Here is a 22,093-nt window from a genome sequence, read left to right on the forward strand (position 1 = left end):
TAGCAAGGGGGAGAGAAGGCATATTTGCATGCAACTTTCACATCTGCTGCTGAACCCAAGAGCCTGATTAGTATCTGCATTTCTTTCTCCAAATAAACAGAGAACCAAATGGCTTGCAGACCTCCTGAAACGCCTCCTCCTCCATCCACAGCCCTTTCTAGCCTCTTCTCAGGCCTCTGCAGGGTGGCATTCAATGACTGCCGAGAAGACAAGAGGTGCCATGTACATCTGCTTTTCCCTGGTCACTACAGGGGCAGAAACTGAGCTCTGGACAGAAGGGCTGGGAAATGATGTCAAGGTGGCTGATCCAGAGCAAAGATTCCAGACCACTGACAGGGAGCTGGTTTGGCTAGCACATGCTCAGCATACCGTGATTCAGGACATTGAGCAGAGTCATTTTTTTTCCCAGATGCAATTACTTTCATTTTTGCTTTGCAGCCAACAAAAGTAAATGTATTGGCAATGTATGGGCAGCATAGATGCCAGTGCTGTTTTGCTTGACACAACCACAGCGTTGTTATTTACTGTAAAGTGCTTGTGATATTGTTACCAGACTGGTAGCACTGCTGTAATAGGGACTTCATGTAGTCAATCTAAAAGGGACTGGATGATATTCTTTCCTCCCCCTTTGTCCCCTTCAGAATCTGATGGTTATTGTTCTCTTGGTTTAGGGTAGCCCACTCTCATCAGGAGGGAACAAGGAGCTGAGTGTTTCTCTTGAGAAAAGTATTGTAGTTCAGACCCCTGTACTACAGTGAAAAATACCTTGTATGACTGTTGAAATTATATATTCTTATTGGTAGCAAATCAGAGGTTAATGAATATCTCAACAGGTATTGTGAAGCACTCTTTACCTGCTGGAAATACCATATTTTGGACCTGGCTGCAGTATAAAGCAGAGCATACTCCTCCAGCAGCTGTAATTGTGGTATCCTGTTCCATCATTATAATCTGAATAGGATAGCACATTCAGAGTTTGTTCATTCATTTAAAACAATAATAACTGCTTTGTAGAGATCTGGATGACTGAGGCACATATATACATTAAAGAGCTTATCTTGGGGTCATCAACAACTATTAAGCAAACTGGCTTCTTTTAGCAAATAAGAAGGAACATTCATCTACTGTTGACAGACACAAATTTTCTCCTGTGTTCATGGATGAGTCACTGTGCAGTTTTGTCTTGCCATCTGTATCTTTGTATACTTAAACAAGGTTGGGCGTGTTCCAGAGAAGTGTCAAAAAGCAACACCAAGCATAGCGATAACAAGACAGTCAAAATTTCCGCATCCCTTTGACAAAAGAGTCTGCCCCAAGTACTAACAGTTCCCACGGGGGTGGGAAGGAACTGGGAAGCTGTCCTGCCTGCCTGGCATGGCCCTGCAGCTGCAGGAGAGGAGATGTGCTGTTCTAACACCTCAGGAGCCCCAGGGAGGTTATGGCTCCTGCAGGCACAAGGACTTGTGTTTCTTCAAGCGCAGTGTTGGTCTTGGCACCACCAGGACCTGCTACTGCTGCTGTTGAAACATCCTCCTGAGGCTCAATGAGTTCATAGTGTTCAAGGTCAGGCAGAGAAAAACTCCAGGTCAGGAATAAGAAAAAGAAGGTAGGCTCTATTCCTGGTGATGCCTTCCAGACTGTTTTGCTGTTTTATCAATACTTTAATAGATACAAAAAATATTCTTCTTTCCTACATATAAAAGTAGGATCTTTCATCTCCTTCCAGGATATTGCTTCTACTTTTCTACACAGCTATTTGCCACAAACCTTATTTTCCTGGTGATCAGCAAAGTCGTGGGTGTTGTAGTCTTATTGATGCAAAGGGATAAAAAGCATCCTCAAATTAACTGCTCTTTAGGGAAAAAGAAATAAAACCACATCTTGGTAGGTGTATTGGAGAAACAGGGATTCTCAATATTCTTATTTATTTGAAGTGAATTACTTTTGAAATACATGGTACTTCAGTAAAACCTATGCAATATTTTTTGTCATAATATAATTATAAGTATGGAATTTATTCATTTAATTTGGAATACTTCAGAAAGTGAAATATATAATGGTGCAACTGCTTTGTTCTTTTTCTAATAAAAGGTAGGAGCTTTTGAGTGTTATTAGACTGAGATAAGCTAGGCTTCTGTATAGCACAATTTTGTATGTCTCAACTAGCAAAAGCCTTTGAAGTCCTATGAATCTTTCTGCTTGTTAATTCTTCCATTTGTTTGATTTTTGGTACAAAGAAAATGAAAGAATATGATGAGATTATGGCATTTTAAGTCAATATTTATTAAAAAATCAATCTCGATGAAAATCTGCCCATCCCTCTAATTAGATGAGGCAACTTGAGGTTGATTTTTAATTGCAAAAGTAATTACACGGAGCAGATAGCCAGTGACATTTGATTATCTAGGTGATTGATTAAAAAGCCTAGCTCACAGAGCAGATTGTCAGCCAGGGGAATCGAGACAAAAGAGCAAATTAAAAAAGTTGTCCTGTTAGTAATCACAAAATTCAAGGATGAAATTACAAAGCTAAACACCTCCAATCCACGTCATCTTCGTCACTCAACTGTCTGCAGCATGCCTGAGCTCAAAAAGGGTGATAAAGAAATGGATTACTTTTAAAAGGATGAAGTATTCAGGAAATATAAAAATAAAAGAGCAAAAGCACTGCTGAGAATAGGGACTTCAACCACACAAGCAAAGAAATAAAAATGTCTCTGAATTGTGACAGTTCCCTTTCCCTGTGCTCTTATGAAAGCTCATTAAAACCAAGCAGGGTTAGTCAAATTAAATGTGTTGGGTAGCAAAATATGTGTTTAGTGACAAATCTTAATGATTATTTAAGATTCCAGTCAAGGTGATCCCTTTTTCCTCCACTGTATGTGTTTTATAGTGAATATTCACATAGTTTTCTAATATTTTGAATTTATTTAATATCATTTTAACTGATTGCAGGCTGTAACTGGAATGGGTACCACTGATATCTTTAAGAAATGAATGTTATAAAATGTTCATTAAATTCGTATATGAGGCAATCTGAATAAAGCAGGAAACAGAATGAAAATTGTGTTTGCTTATAATATCCCACTTTGTGTTTAGGTTTATGATGCTTGCCTCTTTGGGCTGTGCTGTTTTTGTAAGTTGTTCCAATGAGTTGATGAGCTAAAAATGTAGTGTGTGACATCCCTGTGCATGGCAGGAGGGTGAGACTAGATGGTTTTTAATGTCCCTTCCAACCCAAGGCTTTCTATGATTCTGTGACTCTAGGAAATTGTGAAACAGATCCTTACGTCAGGTTATGTTATCTGTAGCATGATGTACAGAGTCCTTCCATTGACTCTGGAGGCTTTGTATCAAGTTCAGTGTGTGACTTTTTCTTTTTCTTTTTTTTAAAGCCTTGACAAAGTACTGTTTGTGTTTTATCTGAATTATCAGATTGTTTTGTCTAAATAGTCTTCAGCAGAATAATTCCAGGCAGCTCAAAATTGTATTAAAACCTGAAACTCATTCATGAACAATAACTGCATTTTCTGAAACACCACATGACTTCTTGGTATCACTTTCCTGTCATTAAAACAAATGCCTGTCATTTTCTATACCTCTGATACCTGAAAAGTTGTTCCATAGCAGGGGCTGAGATTGAACAGCAATTAATTTCGGTTAATGAAACCAGAAAATCTGCAGAGAATTTTAGAATCTATTTTATCATAATAAAACAACCCATTGGTGGGTTCAGCATAGTGGGTGTCAGCTTCAGACCCTTCATCTGCTGTCTACAAGTCAGTCAGTGAAATCTTTGTGATCCAGTTATTAATTCCATGGAAACAGCCTGGTTTCCTTCTTCTTTAATGTTGTCATTGAGAAAAATGTATGATTTCTAGACTGTTGGATTTGTTTAAATGCTAGCTCTGTTTTGTTATTTTTTGAGGCTCTACTACCTGTCATCCATCAAAATGTAATCTGACAGAGTAAAAAAATTCAATTTTTTAAGGGTTCTATGTGGATATTACAACACTGTGTAGGTTTCCAGATTCCTGATAGGCCTTTTGCAGAAAAGCACATGAACACTGAAAGAGAGATGGATATAGACCTTGGTGTGTTTCTAGATCCCTGACTTAGAAAATCCCCAACTAACCAAAAACACACCAAAAAATCAAAACCAAACAAAACCCCCAAAACAAAAAGCCCACCAACAAAACAAAAAGCCCAAAGAACAACAACAACAACAGAAACCCTGCAAAAAATACAGGAAAGAAAAATTATTAAACAATGGCAGGGTTGAGTGCTTTGGAAATACATAATTGCTCAAGAGAGTTGTTTGAACAGAAAAGTGCCATAGAAAACTGTTCTCCATTTGCAGCACAACAAAAGGTGTGAGGATGTGTTAGTTTGAAAACATTGCCACAATAGTTTTGGTTTCTCTTTCAGCATTTTGAGGAGTTGGGGTGAAAACAACAGAAATATTTTTCTACAAGAGTCAATCCCTTTTTATTTAACAAAGAAAATATTTTTAAATTATAGATTTTAATAATTTGAATGTTTTCTGCAGGCAATCTCATCTCCCTGCTGCTTCGGTGACTCAAAGCAAAATCTCCAAATAAACTCAATCTTGCCTTTTAGAGCTCTGTTAAGTCGAATATGAATACCTCCATTTATGATGTTTAGAGTTGATGTCACAGTTGATGTCACAGGGATGTCACACACTATAGACAGTGTCTTTCTTTGCAAGCTTAATATTCTTTACATGATTGTATTTACAGTTGTCTCTTTTTCCCACATGGAAGCCACTTCACAAAAATGGAGTTCTGCATTGTATAGTCATGGAACCCTCATCCCAGTTTTCCAGAACAGCTGCTTTGGATGATCTAATGTCTGTGTTTTTTCGGATCAGTTTTAAGTCCTTCTGAGTCTGAGTACTTCTATTTTTGCCTTTGCCTGCATTAAACAAGAAATTCAGATGTTGGTAATTAACTGGAGTTCCCCTGCTGCCAGACCAAATTCAGTTCCAAAAAGCCCTGTATATTGCTACTTCTGCATTTGTTAACAATGTCCAGACAACAGGTCTGCAATTAGATTCCCATCTGTTAGGCTGAGCATTTAGCATAGCCAATGGATGCAAATGAACTTGGGTCCCTCAGTGGAGTGGATCCTTAACTAGCAGTATTATATTTGAAAAGAAATTTAGCAGCTCATGATAAGGAAGAAGATAAGACTTTTAATAGTACAGCAGCTCTAAAATGTTTAGATGAAAAAATAAAATAGTGTTTCTACATATGATGATATAGTGTGTGGTGGTTTTGCATGGTTTTCCATATATGATGGGTTTTCCAACAAATCAGAAAATATATTAAAATATTCCACTGTTTTCCTCAATGTCTAGAATGCTGCATTAGATTGAGGGGAAAAATTCTAGTTTTAAATATTAGGTATAGTGTCTACTGCATAAAGTAATGCTGCACGATTATATAAATGTCAGAATTCTGCACCAATTATTTTTTTGAGACTCTTAAAGGAATGCTTCAAAATGTTAAATATTTTTGCAGGATAAAATGGAGGAGACAGTGGGATGCATTTTTAGAAATTCTTGTGTTTAATCTCACTGCAATTTTGTATCAGTTCTAACGGCGTTATAATAAGGGATAATCCTACCAAGTCCATAGGCTGTGTGTTGGAGGATTAGCTAAAGCTTGCATATTTAAATGTTTCATTTTCTACTGGTATGTCTGTAAAATAGACAGTAAAACCCACTTAAACTAATACCTGTTGAAGGGCTAAAACAGTAAGGAAAAAAACCTAGTGCAAACTCAGATTTTCTTTGAGTATTAATTGTATTATGCATTTGCCTTTTCAGAATTTGTAAATTTAAAAGTAAATGTTATATATAGTACATGAATATAAAGTTTAAAGGGCTTTTTTCATGTACATTAAAAATAGAATAATTCTAATGGAAAATTATTTTTCATTTTATATTAATTTATTTAAATAGATTTATTTATGGCTCAGAAAAAGCAAAATTCTAAACTAATAGGAAAAGATATCTTTGTAAAGTCATACTTGCAATTATTTTGGTGCCTTAGCAAAGCAGAATAATGGGTTTTGGTGGAGTTTATTACATACAGAATTAAAATTTACACAGATTAGTTTTTATTATGGCCTCTTTTTTTTCTTTGGGTAGAGGTAATCAGCATTTCAAATGGTGGTGGGACTTTTTTCAGCTAGAGTTTTGCCATAGTTGTAAATGGGATCTGGACTGCACTCCAAATTTCTTACCAGAGCAAGCACTAGGGTGACAGAGAGTCCCAAAGGTACAAAAACAATTGTTGATATTACAATTTAAGTAAAAAAAATGTTTCTAAGGTAATCATCAGCATATTGTTTCTGGGTTTGGGATTTCCCTGTTCTCCCTGCCAGATGTAATGAGATGGTCCATGGCCCCAAGATCTATGTTTTTTCCCAGAAAAGTTTTGAGCAATCAGTGTCCTGTTAGTTCACAGCTAGAAATATTCCCTTACCAGGGGAGTCTGAGAAGTCTCTTTATGGCTAAAGGTTCTGAGAATGGCACTGCTGTGGGGAGCAGTGGAGCTTTGGTTGCACTGGTGGACTCATGAGCAGTGTCAGCAGGGCCACGCTGCTCTCCCTGTGGGAGCACAGCTCTCTTCACTTGTGTCCTTGGGGTCAGATGGAAATGTGCCCACTGGAAGGATGTGTCCTGCGCTGCAGAACTAGCTATGACTTTTGCATTGAATGGAAGTGAATGGATTTAGAGATTATTTTTGGAGAGGGTTCCCTTCAAGAAACATTGCATCCATTTGTTTCAATTTAGCCAGCAGTGTGGGATTGCTCAAAATGAGATAGATGAACGTGCTGCTTGTCACCAGGACAAAAATGCAGATCTTTGTGATCTGACTTTTCAGGGTCTGACAGAAGATGTGCAGGATCAGAATTTCCTGCCAGGCAAGCTGTTGGTTCAAGTGCACTACAGACAGGGTGGGAGTTTTGATTGCCTGTTCCATAGCCTGCTAATCTTCTAGATTAGTCTATGTTTTCTCCCCTGGGGGCTAGCAGACCATCAGCAGAAAGCAAGAGCAATCCATTGCTGTTTCACTGACAATAAACAGAGAGTGACAGCAGCTAGAAACCTTGTGGCAGTGCTGTGGAGATCTGGGAGTGTGTGTGGGTATGGTGTTTTAGTCAGTCACATTTTTCTTGCTCTTCTTAAACAGAACATTATTTGTATACACAGGTGGTAGACAAACTGTGTATGGGAAGGAGGGACTGCAAGAACATAGGTGCACGAAGAGGTTCTCCTAGCAGGAAAATTTTGTTCTGCTGCTTCTTTGCTTGGCTTATGCTTATTCTGTGATGCCATTAGCACCTCTCCCTAGCAGCAAACTGGGGCCATCCTCTGGTTCTTGTGCCTTGAGGAAGCTTTGGTTTAGGTGGACACATGTGATGAGGCATAGCTCGCAGGGCTCAGGGCAGTACCGTGTGCTGAGGTGCTCAAACAGCTGGTGCTGAAGAGGTTCAAGCATGGGGAGCCTCTACTGTCAGCTGGTGCAAAGGACCAGGGCAGGAGGGAAGGCTTTGCTCTGATGGTGGCTGTAGGACCAGGGCAGGAGGGAAGCCTTTGCTCTGATGGTGGCTGTAGGACCAGGGCAGGAGGGAAGGCTTTGCTCTGATGGTGGCTGTAGGACTGAAGGCTTTGCTCTGATGGTGGCTGTAGGACCAGGGCAGGAGGGAAGGCTTTGCTCTGATGGTGGCTGTAGGACTGAAGGCTTTGCTCTGATGGTGGTTGTAAGCCATGAAGGGCAGCAAGTTTCTCCACCAACCCCCTTGCTGAACCATTAGCCAATGGTGAGGGGTGTGGGCATGGCTGAGAGCTTGGGCACCTCTGGGCTTGCAGTGGGAACCTTGCCATTTCTAATAACTTTCAAATGATATGCCACTCCTTTTGCCTTCTAAATCAGAAAGTGGCAGTTCCTCACCACACTAAAAAATGTACTTCTTCCAGTTCTCTTTCTGTGCATCACTTTGCTTGTTTCTAAGACTGGTTTTAAGCAGACAAGCCTCTTCTAACTGGGAGTAGTTTATGGCTGGGACTGTCTCAGTACAAGTGACAACTAGCTACTTAATCTGCATGTTTTCCAAAAGTAGTATTTTCTTACGACATATGACCACTAGTTTCACATTCTTGATTTTTTACTTTTTAATTAGTCTTCCACAGATTCTTCTTTGATATATTTGTGTCATTTAATGATTGTGGGTTTGTTGTTTTTTTTTTTTAATTTATAGGGCTTTTCACCTTTGATAATAAGCACCTCAGGCTTTCCAGTGCCATGCCCACCACCAACCATCTTTCTTATTTCACTTGTATTGCTACTACCTGGAGGTAGGTCTAGTAACAGGAGCACAGCATCAATGTCAGCATTCAAGTAAGGAAATTAACCTAATAATTGTCTCTTAAATGCGTTCTTTCATTAGCAGCTAGGGGGGGTGAGGGGCAGAGGTCGTTTAACTTGCACAGTGATCACATTTGCATTAGCATAGAAAACCATTACCTCAGTAGGTTATAGATAATCCTACTGATAGCATTTAACCAGCCTAATTTTTCTAATAGAGAAAAATAATGATGAGATAACAAAAATTGGTCAACAGAACTTATTAATGAATACCAACTAATCACCCTGGCTAGAGTTTCTTGGAAGAAGTGCAGATAATTTTCACTCCACTCCCGCTGGAGATATACCTGCCAGCCATTTGGAATCTGTTCTTTACATTTATTCTTTTGCTTGTTTTGTGGCATGGAAGACAGCTTGGCTTTGTGTATTAATTTGTTATTGCATATCCTCCTGATTGCTTTCTGCCATAAGGGTTATGTCCACAATGATGACAAGAAAGTGATAGCAGCCTTTTTAGATGTGGCTGAATAACATTTGGGTGGGCAGATCAAAGACTGGTAGCAATCCAGCTGTTTTGGGGTGAGGTGTGGGTTACAAAATGTGCTCACCTGTGGAAGCACTGGAGTGCTGAGCTGTGCTGAGTTCTGTATGCTACTTACCATGGGCTGCCCTTGGGCCAGCAAATGTGCAGCTGGCTCAGGTGTAGCCAAACACCTTTGTTGGTGCTCTGGCTGCCATGTAAACATGCTCTAGGTGAGCTGAGCTGCTGCATTTCTGGTGTGCAGCCTGGCCCTCTACATATTGATCCTAGCAGAGTTGACTTTTGTGTGTTTGGAATCTGGGCTGCTGCTTCCCAGGGCAAGGGCTTTAGCTGTCATCTTGGTCATCCTCACAGCTTTGCCTTGTCTGTTTCTCCTCTGGAAAGCATAGTCTGAGCCCCTTTGTTAATACAGTTGGGTTTTTCCTCTCTGAGCATAAGATGCTGACATTTTTGAGACCATTTAGTGTTCTGGAGGCAGGAGCAGAGATAAGTTAGTTATACCTCCAAATAGGTTGGTGGCAAAACTTCCATTCTGAATGGGCTGTGCCTTGACACAGCAAACATTTCCAGTGTCAAGCACAGCTTTGGGGACACTTCAGGCTGTATTGGACCAACACTGTTTTTATTTGGTGGGAGGTTATCTCCAAGCACCCATTCACAGTTGGATTTGCTCAGTCTCTGTGAAGTTAGTATTTTTCTCTACTAAGGGAGGCTTCTTCAGAACAAAGTGTGTGTTTTTTTGATGGTCTGCTCCATGACCTCCATTTGTGCTCATGTGGCTGCATACCAAGAGGAGAGGGGAAGGCTGATGGCAATATTTGATTCTCTCCACTCTCTGTGGCCCCACTTCAGTGCCCAGGGAGCCTGAAACACAACATAAATGCTACTGCACATTGGTCACCTGTATTAAAGGCCTTACTGTGATCCTTGCCCTGCAGGTACTGCAGCCTTCCTGCACTCTGGTGTGTACTATAACTGTAGCACATTATCATGCTAATAATTATTATTATTATGCTCTATATGTAGTCAAAAATAATCTAATTGTTATAAAAGAGAGTTAGGATGAGAGACATGTAAACAGAGGAAATCGTAAGAGCCATAAGAATAATGCTGGCCTCAATAAAGAGGGGGAATAAAGTGAATATTTTTGCTTTTCTGATATATTATTTGCCCTTTGATAGCCCATCTCTTGTTGACAAAAAGGAAGAAAGCTTCAACCTCACTAGTTGCTTATTATTGCTAAACTGCTATTGGAGCACACTTGAAATTCATTTAATATCTCTTCCACATTTTCTGTCACATAGGGAATCAATATTCAAGCAAGACTATCACCTCCAGAAGTAACCCACAGAACCACCTTCCCTCAAATACTTTTCACATTAAGTGTTGCCCCCTGACACGTACCCTTTCCCCAGCCCCACCCCGCCCCGGCTCCGCTGGTCTGTGGTCAAAGTGTTAGGCAACAGTTTTTATTAACTGTAATAACAATATTGCAGGGATGGCCAATTTAAACTGAAGTCCAAGCACGGCCCTGCATTTCACAGCTGATTCATATTGACGAGTGCTGCTTACCCTGTGAACTGTGAGCTGCTGGAATGAGCAACGCAGCTGCGGTTTTCTTTCAAGTTCCAGGATCCAAAGGCAGCAGTAATTGTTTTTGAAATGTTTCTTTTTATTCTTATTAAATAAGTTCATTGTATACGTTGAAACCTGGACCATTCCTGCTCTGATTTGCTTCCCTTTTCACTGCCAGGCCGAAAGCGCAGAAGCAGCGTGTGTGTTTTGGATTGCTTCTAAGCCATAATAAAAATATCCTTTCTGCAGGGAAAGGGTGCCATCTCTGCCATTTCCTCAGAAATGTGCAGTCCATAATTAGTCAGGATTTCCTACTCAGAGTGCTAAATGGAAGAGACAGGGTGAACAAGAAACCCAACAAAATAACTCAATTTTTATTTAAGCTAACATAAAAGTGCAGATATATGTTAGTCATATACCATGACAGATTCTAGCCCAGACTAATTCAGTTCTTCATGTGTGTATTGGCATAGGGAATCAAAGAATGTTTGAAAAGATGTGCTTACAAAGTAAGGCACTTTACCAACTGTCAGGAACTGCTTTGAAACGCATCCTTACCTCTAGATAGTATTTACCTTGAGGATGTACACTGTATATGCTCTCTTCAGCTTAAAGGCCCCAGGCTTGAGTAGCAGCAGTTACTGTATCTTCCAAAAACCCCTTGTAAATTATCACATATGTGCCTTGCAGCACCAGGCTGTTTGCTCAGCAGGCAAACACAATGCAGCAGCATTATTAAATTTCCATGAAGTTTACCAAATTTGCAGGATCAGTAGGGTGGACCCAACAGGGAAGCTTTCCTACTGCCTACAGCACCTTTAAAGCAGCTGATGGTGCTGCTGATACTTTGCATTCTGCTGTTACTCTACTGCTGTAGCCATCTACTTAATCTCCACAGCAAAGATTAGTTTATTCGATTAAGTCTGTTCCCTATAGACCATCCCTGTAGCTCCTTGGAAGGCATCAAGACTGTGTGTCTCCAACCTTTTACCAGCTAAAAAAGATTCAATAAAGTAATCTTTTCCCCCTCCTTTTATATGATTGGAAAATAAATTGAAAATGAATTTCAGTTATTGCTTGTGTTTTAAATATGAGATAAAGGTCAGCCCCCTCTAGCTATCTCCATAGATGGAGATTAACATGAGCATGTTCCATTATAAAATCATATAGCAGTTTTGTAAATCTGTCAAGTCATCTACAAATATATAATTAGTCTGTTAGATTTTGAAATCAATAAACAAGGACTTTTTAGTGCTGTGCCTAGAAAGCTTTGCTAGAGAGTGCTTTAGGCATAGGAGTCCAAATAGCAAAACATTTGCACTGTATACATTATGCTGCTCTCTGGATGTTTAGATGTCGCAGGTTAATTGAAAATTAGGTGTATGTGTGCGCTTTTTTATTACATTTTTACTTAAGAAAATAAAGCAATTTTAAAGTTGGATTTTTTTTAAATTAAAGCAGAGTGTCAAAGAGTAGATGTTCAAAGTGTAAACTTCCCATTTTTCTTTTCATAGTTGGCTCCAGTGAGATGGTGACTGTGAATGTTTGTAAGGCAACATCCATAGACATATTTATACAAGGCATGTGTTCACCGTTTGTCATCACTGTCACAGAACATGATTTCCCGGGTCAGAAAATTGACTTCAAAGCTTGACCCTGAAGATTTGACTTGCCTGTTTGCTTATTCTGGTTCAAGATGTGATGTCAAAAGCTGTCCTATTAGTGGCACCTTTTCACATTTAGTTTGCTCAGGTTGATAATAATGATACTGGAAGGAACGCATTTTGATGTTGAAAGAGGGGAAGGAGCACTGCTGAAATTGATGGTGTTGACAGTAGGAGGTGAGATTGGGAAAAGATGTATTAAAATGTGGATATTATTTTAAGTGACAACATTCCTTTGTTAGAATGCTATGTGTCATCATGAAATTACATTTTTTGGTGTAGCCTGTTCCTAAACTAAGATTATATTTTTCATACCATATAGGCACTGTTTATATACCAGTTGCAAATATATACATATGTATGGTTTGAATGCAATTTCTGAAGTGGATTAATTAGAATATGCTTATTAGAATGGATGAAAGTGTTTCTTTTAGTGATTTTAGTGCTGAATTTTGATATGCAGAATTAATTGTTTCTAAAGTCTATTTGCTTTATAAATAGGCTCATATAATTTTATTTCCAGCTCCCAAAATCAGAACTGCTATCATTCATGTCCAGGTTATGTTAGTGTGGCATTGTTACAAGTTGCTGAATATACATAAGGCCCTGTCAGAATCCAGGGATCTCAAAGAATAAAAAAATTTCAAAACTAGATTATTGAAACACTTAACGAGAAGACACTGTGGCAGGATAAATGTCAAATCAATAACTTAATGCTCATGATTGAGTATCCTGGGTTTTAACTAATGATTACCTGTTTATTGATCTACCTTTTGACACCAAAGTCAGAAATACTATGATACTCTTTATTAAAAAAAAATGACAAGGAAAGGGAATCACATGCAATATAACATCTACATCAGTGACAATTTCCATAGCATGCTGATAGCTTGATATGGTTCAATTTACTTGTGTTGTTTGCAGCTAGTGAAGTTAAAATAGATGGGCCTCCCATTTTAATATGACCTCATACCAGTTAATTTATATTAGGTCATATCTCAAAGTTTCCAAGGTACTTAGCTGGCATAGACCTCAGTGGAATGTAAAGCAGACAGTGTGTAAGGTCATCGCAGAGGAGAATTGCAACCATGAGCCTTGCTTAGGGTGCACAGCCCTGAACTCCTTTGTTGGATGTTAATAGCTTTCACTTGTCAATTTAGAACACTTACTATTAATAATAATAATTTCATTCCCTGTGTTTTCTTGTTTTTATAATTTTACAGTGACCAGTGCTCACTTTTACTTTTTTTTTCTTTAATCTCACCATTGTAGCTGATACAAAATTCCCATTCCACTAAAATCCAGTATTTATAAAGTTGTCCATTCTTCCCTAAGCATTTGTGGGTTGTGATCCTTTTGTGCTGTCAGGTAAAAACTGCAGCTGCCTCTCTGTGTAGTGTTTGGCACTTTTTTAGGTGTGAGGCAGTGCGGGTAGAGGTGATGATACTATTGGGGGTTCTGCAAGCTTCTAAGGTAACAAGTGCAATTTCAGTCTTAAGAATCAAGTTATATTGATTTTTTTTGCTATTTTGTTTTTTTATTTCTTGATGTTCACATTGTTGTGTTTTGGTTGCTCTTTTGGTTTTTGTTGTTAATTTTATATATTTCCTTCCTATGCAGTTTGTATGAGAACAGCCTTGTCTCTCTAAGCACCAGTGGTGCCTGTTCAATCTAGCAGTAGAACAAAATGAGCTCCTGGTAAGGGGAACAGGAGAGACAAACTGGTTGACAAGTCACATTGTGATCAGGGTATAGGAGTGGTGCTCACCTGTGAAATAGTCAGATTCTGCCAGCAGTAAATGCCCAATCTTCACGTTGTTTGCTTCAGCCATCTCTTTTCAAATGTACAAAAAATTCTGACACCTTACCAATGAAGATGGGTTTGGGGCAGGGGGAAAGAGGAGAGGAAATGTGTAGAACTGAATGAGTAAAAAGCTCTATTAGGTGTGACACAGACATAGCAGCAGTAATTAGAGAATTTTGTCTTCAAGAAAAGTCACCTTGACTTCAAAAACTAAACAAGTCCTGAATGAGCTGCTGATTATGATGCATCTCTCACTGAATGGTTGAGCACATTTTTAAGCACTCTTCTTGCTTAAATAGTTCACATGAAGTTCTTCCCCCCCGCCTTTTTTCTTTTTTTCAACTCCCCCTGAACAGAGTTGGTTGGTCAAGTTGATCTCTTGTTTGAAATTCAATCAAGGGCATTAAAGTGTAAACCAGTTGGAAAAACAAATTGCTTAGGGAAATAATTTGCTTAAACAACAACAAACAAGCACTGGTAATCTTCTTACAGAAATTAATGAAGGGAAAACCCCCTCAGCTTGGGTGGATAATGATCCTTAGCTATCATGTAACAAGCCTAGAAGGTTTAGGGAGAAGGTGAAAATTAAGAAAGCTGGATTAAACTGAATTTCCAAAAGAACAAAAGAAATTCAGGATAAAGATCAGTTCTTCCACTTTGAGATTGAAAGGTACTTCTGAACTGGAAAGAGCCTAATCCTTTATGCAAATCTGGTTTAAAGTTAAGTTTTCATCTTAGAATGGTTTTTATTTCTACCATATAGCTAATAAATTACATACTTAAAAATAATTCAGACAGCTATCTTGTTGACAGTCACTTTACACAATGAAAGCTTTTTCATCAGGTAGACCTATAAAACTGGTAAATGTGAAAAAAAATTACCTTTATCTTCTCATGATTGTCTTTAATGCTTATTCTTTACTAATTAATCTCTTCAAATTATTTAACCACAAAATTGAGATCTCTTCACATTAGGGCCTATCCCAGAGGATATTCATGAGGGACTTCCTGATTACTCAACAAAATTTAATTAGTTTTCTCAGTACCTTCATGTTTATCTTTTAATAATGATAGGAGCTACCTTCACTTCCACTGAGAAATTAAACTTCCATTTCAGGCAGTCCTCCATGAAATAAATAAGCTGCTGATTTATTTATTATGTCATATATATTTTACTTTAAAAATGTAAATAGGTATTTCAGTAAAAGTTTTTAATTATCCTATTTCTGTTTAGTTTTGGAAAAGATCATTGAACACTGCAGTTAATTATCTCTTCTTCCAGACCAAAAAAAAACCAAAAAAGGTGTTCAAGTTGTCTCTGTCTTTCCCCTTATCTTAAGGCTTATCATTGCTCAAAGTTTGTTTTAAGTCAGTGGAAGTGCTGAAAAGCAAAGTGATGGAAATATGTGTTTTGTAACTGTTAGGACAGGTGGAACATTTCTGTCAAAATATCACATGAAAGCTGTACTAATTAAATGAAAAAGAGGTATTTGGGGATCTGTGCTCTGTCTCTAGGTGGACCCTGGGGGAAGCCAGTTGGCAGTCGTCACCCACCTCAGCTCAATCCCAATGCAGTGGAAGTTGTAGGTGGATGTTCGTTTGGGCTCCAAGCCCACAAACACTTACAGGCACACTCAGATTTATGGGACAATTTCAGTGCATCGAGTTAACTGCATACCTAGGCATGCCTTTGCAGGAGTGGGGCAGTGCTTTGTCTAGTCACACATGGTTCACACGTTTTCAGAGGAATGGTGACATCAGGAGGTGTAAGAATTTCAGGATACTAACTCAACAGGTCTGAAAGGTATTACACATGGTGTGAAGCCTGCTGAAAAATGTTATTTAATCTTGAGGGACGAGGGGTAGAGTGCAGGGGAATATTGCCTTTAAAATCAGAGCAGTAATAATTACTTTGAAGTTTTGTACAGTGATATCACCTTCCCATTAAGCCTGATGTCCTCCTTTCGCGGAATTTCTCCTGGCCTATTCCCAAATACATTTAAAGTGTTAGGTAATATGAAGTCAATGAAGCTCGTGAAACTTGAAAGTTCTTAGAGACTGATTGTTTTACATTTCAGTCTAGATTAGATCAGACTGAGCAGAAGTCACTTCATATGAAATATCCTCGAGTGTGTAATCGTTTGATTTAATTTTGTAGCCTCCATCTAGAATTTAAGTGAGAAGAGTGGAGAAGTCCTTCACATTCACTTCATTGAATCTCTTTTCATGGCTTGTCAATAATTCCTTATATGAACAGATATACAGGAAATTGTACAGGCTTTGAAAGCTTGAGTAGCTGTCTAAAATATTCCAGCTAAAATCTGTTTATTCCTTTACTTTCTAAAAGAACTTTAAAAAGTGATAGAAGGAATATTTAATCATGCTTAAAATAATGATCATATAAGTGTTTACACAGTTTTTGAACAAAAAATTTCAAGCTTCCAAAAGGCAAATCTCTCAAATATGAAAAAAAAAAAATTAAAAAGCCTTCAACATAACATTTTTTAAAGTTGTTTCCCTTTCAACCATATTAATATAGGAATAAAATTATACAAAACCATGTTTCTTTAAAATTATAATATTTACAGTCCTTATCTGGTTTCTCTATCTAGAACCTTGAGCATTTCCAAGACTGTAGGGCAGATACAGAATATCCCTGCCCAGTAGGGCAATGCAGGGATTCACAATCAGGGACCTAGAGCACAGAGAGTCTCAAGTCCTGATCCTCAAAGATTTTTTTTAGGTGCTTAATACATTCCTTACCAAAAAAATAGAATTCTTACATATTTTCATTGAGAGTTAGAAGCTTAACAGGAGGATGTTTTCTAACCACATTTGAGTATCTTGACCTAAATGATCAAGATATTTTTATAGAATAGGGATTTAAATTTGGTTTCCCAAATCTTAGGCTCAATGCTTTAGTTTACTGGGCCACTCTTTCCTGCTCCTGCAGATTAACCCCAAATTTGCTGCAAAGTAGATGAAACTAAGATACAAAATATGTTCATGGTTAGTGGTGCAAATGTCCCTCGTACCCATAAAATGGTGTACCTTGTATTTTCTGGTTTGTTTCAGTGTCTAACAAAATCTAGGCATGAAGCAAGAGGCCATCCTAATAAATACAAATACATCCGTCCAAATAATGGCTGGCCAAGTCCAATTCCTAATAATTTTGAATTCAATGTCAACAGGTTTGAAAATAAAAGACACAATAGTTCAGAGATTTTTGAACACAAAGATAAGGTAAATTTAGTAGCATCTGTTCATCTTGTAAGTTTTCTAGCACAACTGTCTATGATTTTTAAGTGCCAAGTAAAGTTAACAGGTTCTTGGGATTCTCTTCAGCATTTGTGACAGTAATTACATGCCAAGAGAAACTGTGAAGAAAAGAAAAAAATCTGTGAATTCTTTTTGGGGAAGAGATCTAGTCTAAGATGCTTAGAAGTTAAAGATAGAAAGGGCTTCATGTAGCAGCCCATATCACTGCTAGCTACATCTTTCAACTTGTTCTTTGCCAGCTTAAAATTCTGCCTTCAATATGCCTGTGTGTATATATAGGATCTAGGAGCTGTTGCAATAAAATTGGCTTACTGGGGACTCTGTTTACAAAAGTTCAGAGTTGCCCACCTGCTAAAGGAAGGAATTGTAGTGCATCCATAGAGCTTAGGCTGTTCTTCAGCAGCCAAGACTTCCTAAAAAGTGGGAAATGTTGGCTCTTACAATTCACTCACAGCAGGGAATGTTTTCATACTCATTTTATTGAAACTACAAAGCACAAGGAGGGTTTGGCTTTGAGAAACAATACCAGTACTTCAGAGGTCCAAAAGTAGGAGTGATAGCAAGAAATAATATATGTTCTAATAAATGTTTTGTATGCTGGTGGCTCAAGATTGGGAGGAGCTACAATCAGGAAAGATCATTTATTCATATTGTGAAACTCTTATCAAAAGGCCTCCAACTTTCTATAAGAAGCCTCTGTCTAGTTTAGCAGGAACTGTGGATGATTTCTGAAGGTGCCTGTAGAGTTCTAACTGCCAGTGTTTTTGCTGATTCCTGATTGCTGTCTTTTGCGTGCTACTCCATGTAAGAGATTTCCGAAGTTCCTTACGACTGCAGAATGGGCTGTTCTGGCTGAGAAAAACATCAGGTTTGAAGGAATTTTCTAAATTTGATATTGCCTTGAGGTCACACAGAGCTGTATAATGGACCACAGAGGAACAAAATTTAAATAAAAGGTCTTATATCTCTGTTTTCTCAACAGTATCTGAGTACCTTATTGCAGGACTGAGAAAGCACCATTCAAATAATATCTTGCCTTAGGAAGAATTCTTTTCAGAGACTTAGAACTACTCACAGGCAGTTGTGGAATCTAGGTACCCTTCTGTGAATCAGGACCAGTGGTGTGAGCCTTGAGTAAAAAGGCAATAAACAACAAAAAGAAATACTAACACGTATATGCTTTTGGTATAATTGTATATGTAATACACTTATAAAGTGTAATTATTTCAATTTTACAAATGAGGGAACTAAGGCACAGAAAATTAGATATGTCATGTAAAATAACACAAGAGTTTAGAAACAAAATTGGTTTATTCTGCTTTTGTAAGTTGTAAGAAAGTTGCCCTACTCTTCTTTTTTTGCTGATAATATTGCATATATGATCACTCAAATATTTTCCTAGCATGAATTTTATGGACCTTCATTATCCAGTTAAACAGAGTTAAAAAGTCACCCATAGCCTGTGTACACTGCAAATCCATACTTTGGGAGGCAGTTTTGAAATATCTCATATGTCTGATTTTTATTTAAAATATAATTGTCAGTTAATTCACTATTACATTTAATAACCTATACAATGCATAATATAACTGCAGAGTCTGACCTAAATTTTTCACATTTATGCGCTTTCTTGTATACTAATGTAAGGAAAAGTAAAGATAGGGCAGTTGCATGCAGAACTCCATAAATAATTGCGCTTGAAGCTGCTGCCTGAGTTGTGAAAGAAACACTGTTTTCCTCCTATGACATGAAGCTTTAAGGACTTTATGTCCTGATCAAGAAGGAATGCTTTAATAAGCATCCATGTTAGAGGGTTTGTGCTGTGTAAGCTTGGTACAGACCATATGGGCAAAAAGGCACATTGTGTGGCGACAACTGCCCTGCTTGTCATCCCCAATCATACTTGCTCTAATCCTTGTTTTAATTTACTCTGCTTGTACAGCACCAATCCTGCCAGTGCGGTCCTTAGGGTCCCTTCATTCCTGCCATTTATGACAAGGAATATGCAAAGGCACAATTATTCATCCACTAAGGTGACAGAGAAGGGCTCTGCTTGGGAATATGTTCCCAGACTTGCAGCATCATAATGTCAGTTGTTAAAGCACTTTGCAGTTGCAAACAATTCTTGAGAGACTTTTTTTTTTTAATATAAAAATTTTGAATGCAGAAGTGCTAAGACTAAATGAATCCTTATTGATTAAGCAGTGCAATGCTGGAAAGTTTTGATAAATAATATTCTTCACACTTTGTCCTTTACTCAAATAGAATAAGTGGGAATTTTTTTTTGTCTTTCCCCTTCCACTAAATTATTATGCTCTTATCATTTGTTTAACATCAGACAAAGGATAGTATGTTCAGCCACCATTATTAAGTTTTACATGCTGTATATTATTTATATTCTGCTGTACAACACATTCCTAAACGGACAAAAAAAAATAGCCAACAAAAAATTCTCAAGTGTAGCATTCAGCCTCTCAAGTCCATGATGTATTTCATTTGCTACGGTCAGAGCAATTTTAACAATGCCTTTCATTTTCTTATAGCCTAAAATGATTTTCTTTCTGTGAGGCCATTCTCCAAAACTTCTCTTCCCTTTTCAGGGTATCATTTGCAATTTAAAGCTAACCTGGTGAGTGTACTCACAATAGGCTTGCCCATAAAATGGTTCAAGGCCTGCCTGCATGCCTAATGAGGTTGATGTTGAGCTATTTAGCTCTTTGTCCTTCCATAATATCTACTTAATGCAGTTCAATGGGAGTGGATTGTTAGAAGCATTAAAGATTCTATTAAGTCTTTACTAAAGCCACTCTATTCTAGTCCAGCTGTATAGTGGCAAGAGCATTAAATTTGAGAATGTAGCGGGAACAAGGGACCTGAAAAAGCACCTATAAAAAAAGGACAAATTTCCTAACGAAGTAAGACCACACTCAATTTAAGACCTGTTACTTTTGTATCTAGATCTAAAGACTTTCTCAATGTGCATCTCACAGTCTTCTGAATTAACTCTGGTTACCCTTAATGGATGAACAAGATGCAGTTTAAATCTTCATTTATTTACAAAGCACGTGAGTAGATTTTTGCTTCACCACACTATTGAAAACAAATAGCATTATGTCTTTAATCTCAGAGAAACTACTAAAATCTTGCAAAGACCTCCTTTCAGATAACATTTAAATGCAATAGACTTGCTTAAATAGTGTTGTAAGATTGGTCAGCATCAGGAATTCTCTGCACTTTGAGGGGAAGATAAACAATGCTTCTGACAAAAAAGTATTCATTCAATACCTTGTTTTGCTTAAGGGTTTGTTTTTTTATCAGGTCTGTATGGTGCTAGCCACCAGCACTGAGACGAAAAAAAAAAAAAGAAGGGGTAGAATGGCCAGGATTTCACACAGTTGGCATTGACTTGGCTTGAAGAGGCAAGCACTAAGCTGTCTTTTCAACCATAGTAAAAACCCTCCATCTGGCCACCCTGAAACTCTGTTAGCTTGTTCAACTCGCTGTCGGCTGATTGGGCTTTGTGAAGCAGAAGTAACAACATCAATAGTATAAACCCTTGCCACTTGAGAGTATTACATTTCATTTCATGCTTGACTTAATCAAAACTGGGGAAATGAAATTTACACCTTTTTGATGTTCTTTTCCCTGCTGTTTAAGGAGAAGAATCTTAACCCATTTGATCTTCACATGCACCCAATAAATGACCAAATATGCCAAGCTGCCAAAAGCAGACGGCTGCCAGTTGCCAGTTTATGTCAGGTCACTGTGAGAGAGCTTAATGCAGAAGGTCTTGAGTTTCATACCAAATACTTTAGTTTGCAGCATGGTATTTTGGTTGCAGTGTCAACAATTTAGCTCCCCTCCCTATTAATATTAAACTATTATAAAGAAAGCAGAAATGTCTTTTTTTTTTTTTTTTTTTTGTGGAGGGAAATGTGTTTGCAGCCGGCTGTTGCGTGACAGTCAGGAAAGAGTGACAGAGATGAAATGAAGCTGGATTGGAATTGCTTCTTCAAACCCTTGACATTTGTTCCTTTCTTTCCTGGCTCTGATCTACACGATATACATAGTTGTTGTTGTTGTTTTTCCTGCTAATAACAAGACAGTGCAGCACCGGATTAGAGACTGAGTGAGTGAAAAATGGGACTGGTGATAAGGCTTTCCCTGTGCCTGGGGGGAGGCTCATTAAGTGGGAGATCAGATCGCTACAAAATACATACATGAACAAAACCAACGACTAACAAAGTTCGCTCTGCAACTTGCTGATGGAGAAAGCGTTTGATTGAGCACACTCGGGCCTGGGAGGAGGCTTTGCTGCTCGCTTGGCTGCCGAGTTTGGACGTGTCGCTTGGCCTGGGTGCCCAGCACGGGTGTTGGGGTGGGTGGATGTGCTGTCAGCACCTGCACGGGGCTGGGTCCCACCGAAAAACACACACAGACACAGTGCAACAGGTCCCTGCCTCGCCCGCCGCCGTCCTGCTCCCTCCAGAGACCTTTCGCCTTTTGTCAAGGGCCCACATTTATGACTTGATGAAAACATTTGTAATAGATCATCAAATACTGATACATTCCGCGGGACAATATCCCATTTGTTAAATATAAATTAACATTAACACAGATCCCCCGTCGCAGAAAGGCAAAGGGTTTTGACACCTTTTCAGCAGGACAGGCCGGGCCCCAGCAAAGAAAGCCGAGGGCCTGTAAAGGAACTTGTCCCGAATGGTGATCCTCAGGCTCTTGTGTGACAAGGTACATAGTTTCTATTCAGGAACAGGCAGATTATCGGTTACTATAGTTTCCCTAATGCTCAAATGGAGCTGAGGCCTAAGCTG

General features: G+C 38.5%; 1 long non-coding RNA gene across 4 annotated transcripts in view; it reads left to right on the top strand.

The window, feature by feature from the left end:
* The first annotated feature begins 21,677 nt into the window (after positions 1-21,677).
* The window catches only part of LOC135279568 (uncharacterized), a 38,812-nt gene continuing 38,396 nt past the window's right edge, over positions 21,678-22,093 (top strand). For all 4 annotated transcript variants that reach the window (XR_010346785.1, XR_010346784.1, XR_010346786.1 and 1 more), the window contains exon 1: positions 21,678-22,010. This is a non-coding gene — a long non-coding RNA (uncharacterized LOC135279568). The remainder of the gene's footprint in view (positions 22,011-22,093) is intronic.

The sequence above is a fragment of the Passer domesticus genome, chromosome 12 (genome assembly GCF_036417665.1).
Source record: "Passer domesticus isolate bPasDom1 chromosome 12, bPasDom1.hap1, whole genome shotgun sequence".
Lineage (NCBI taxonomy): Eukaryota > Metazoa > Chordata > Aves > Passeriformes > Passeridae > Passer > Passer domesticus.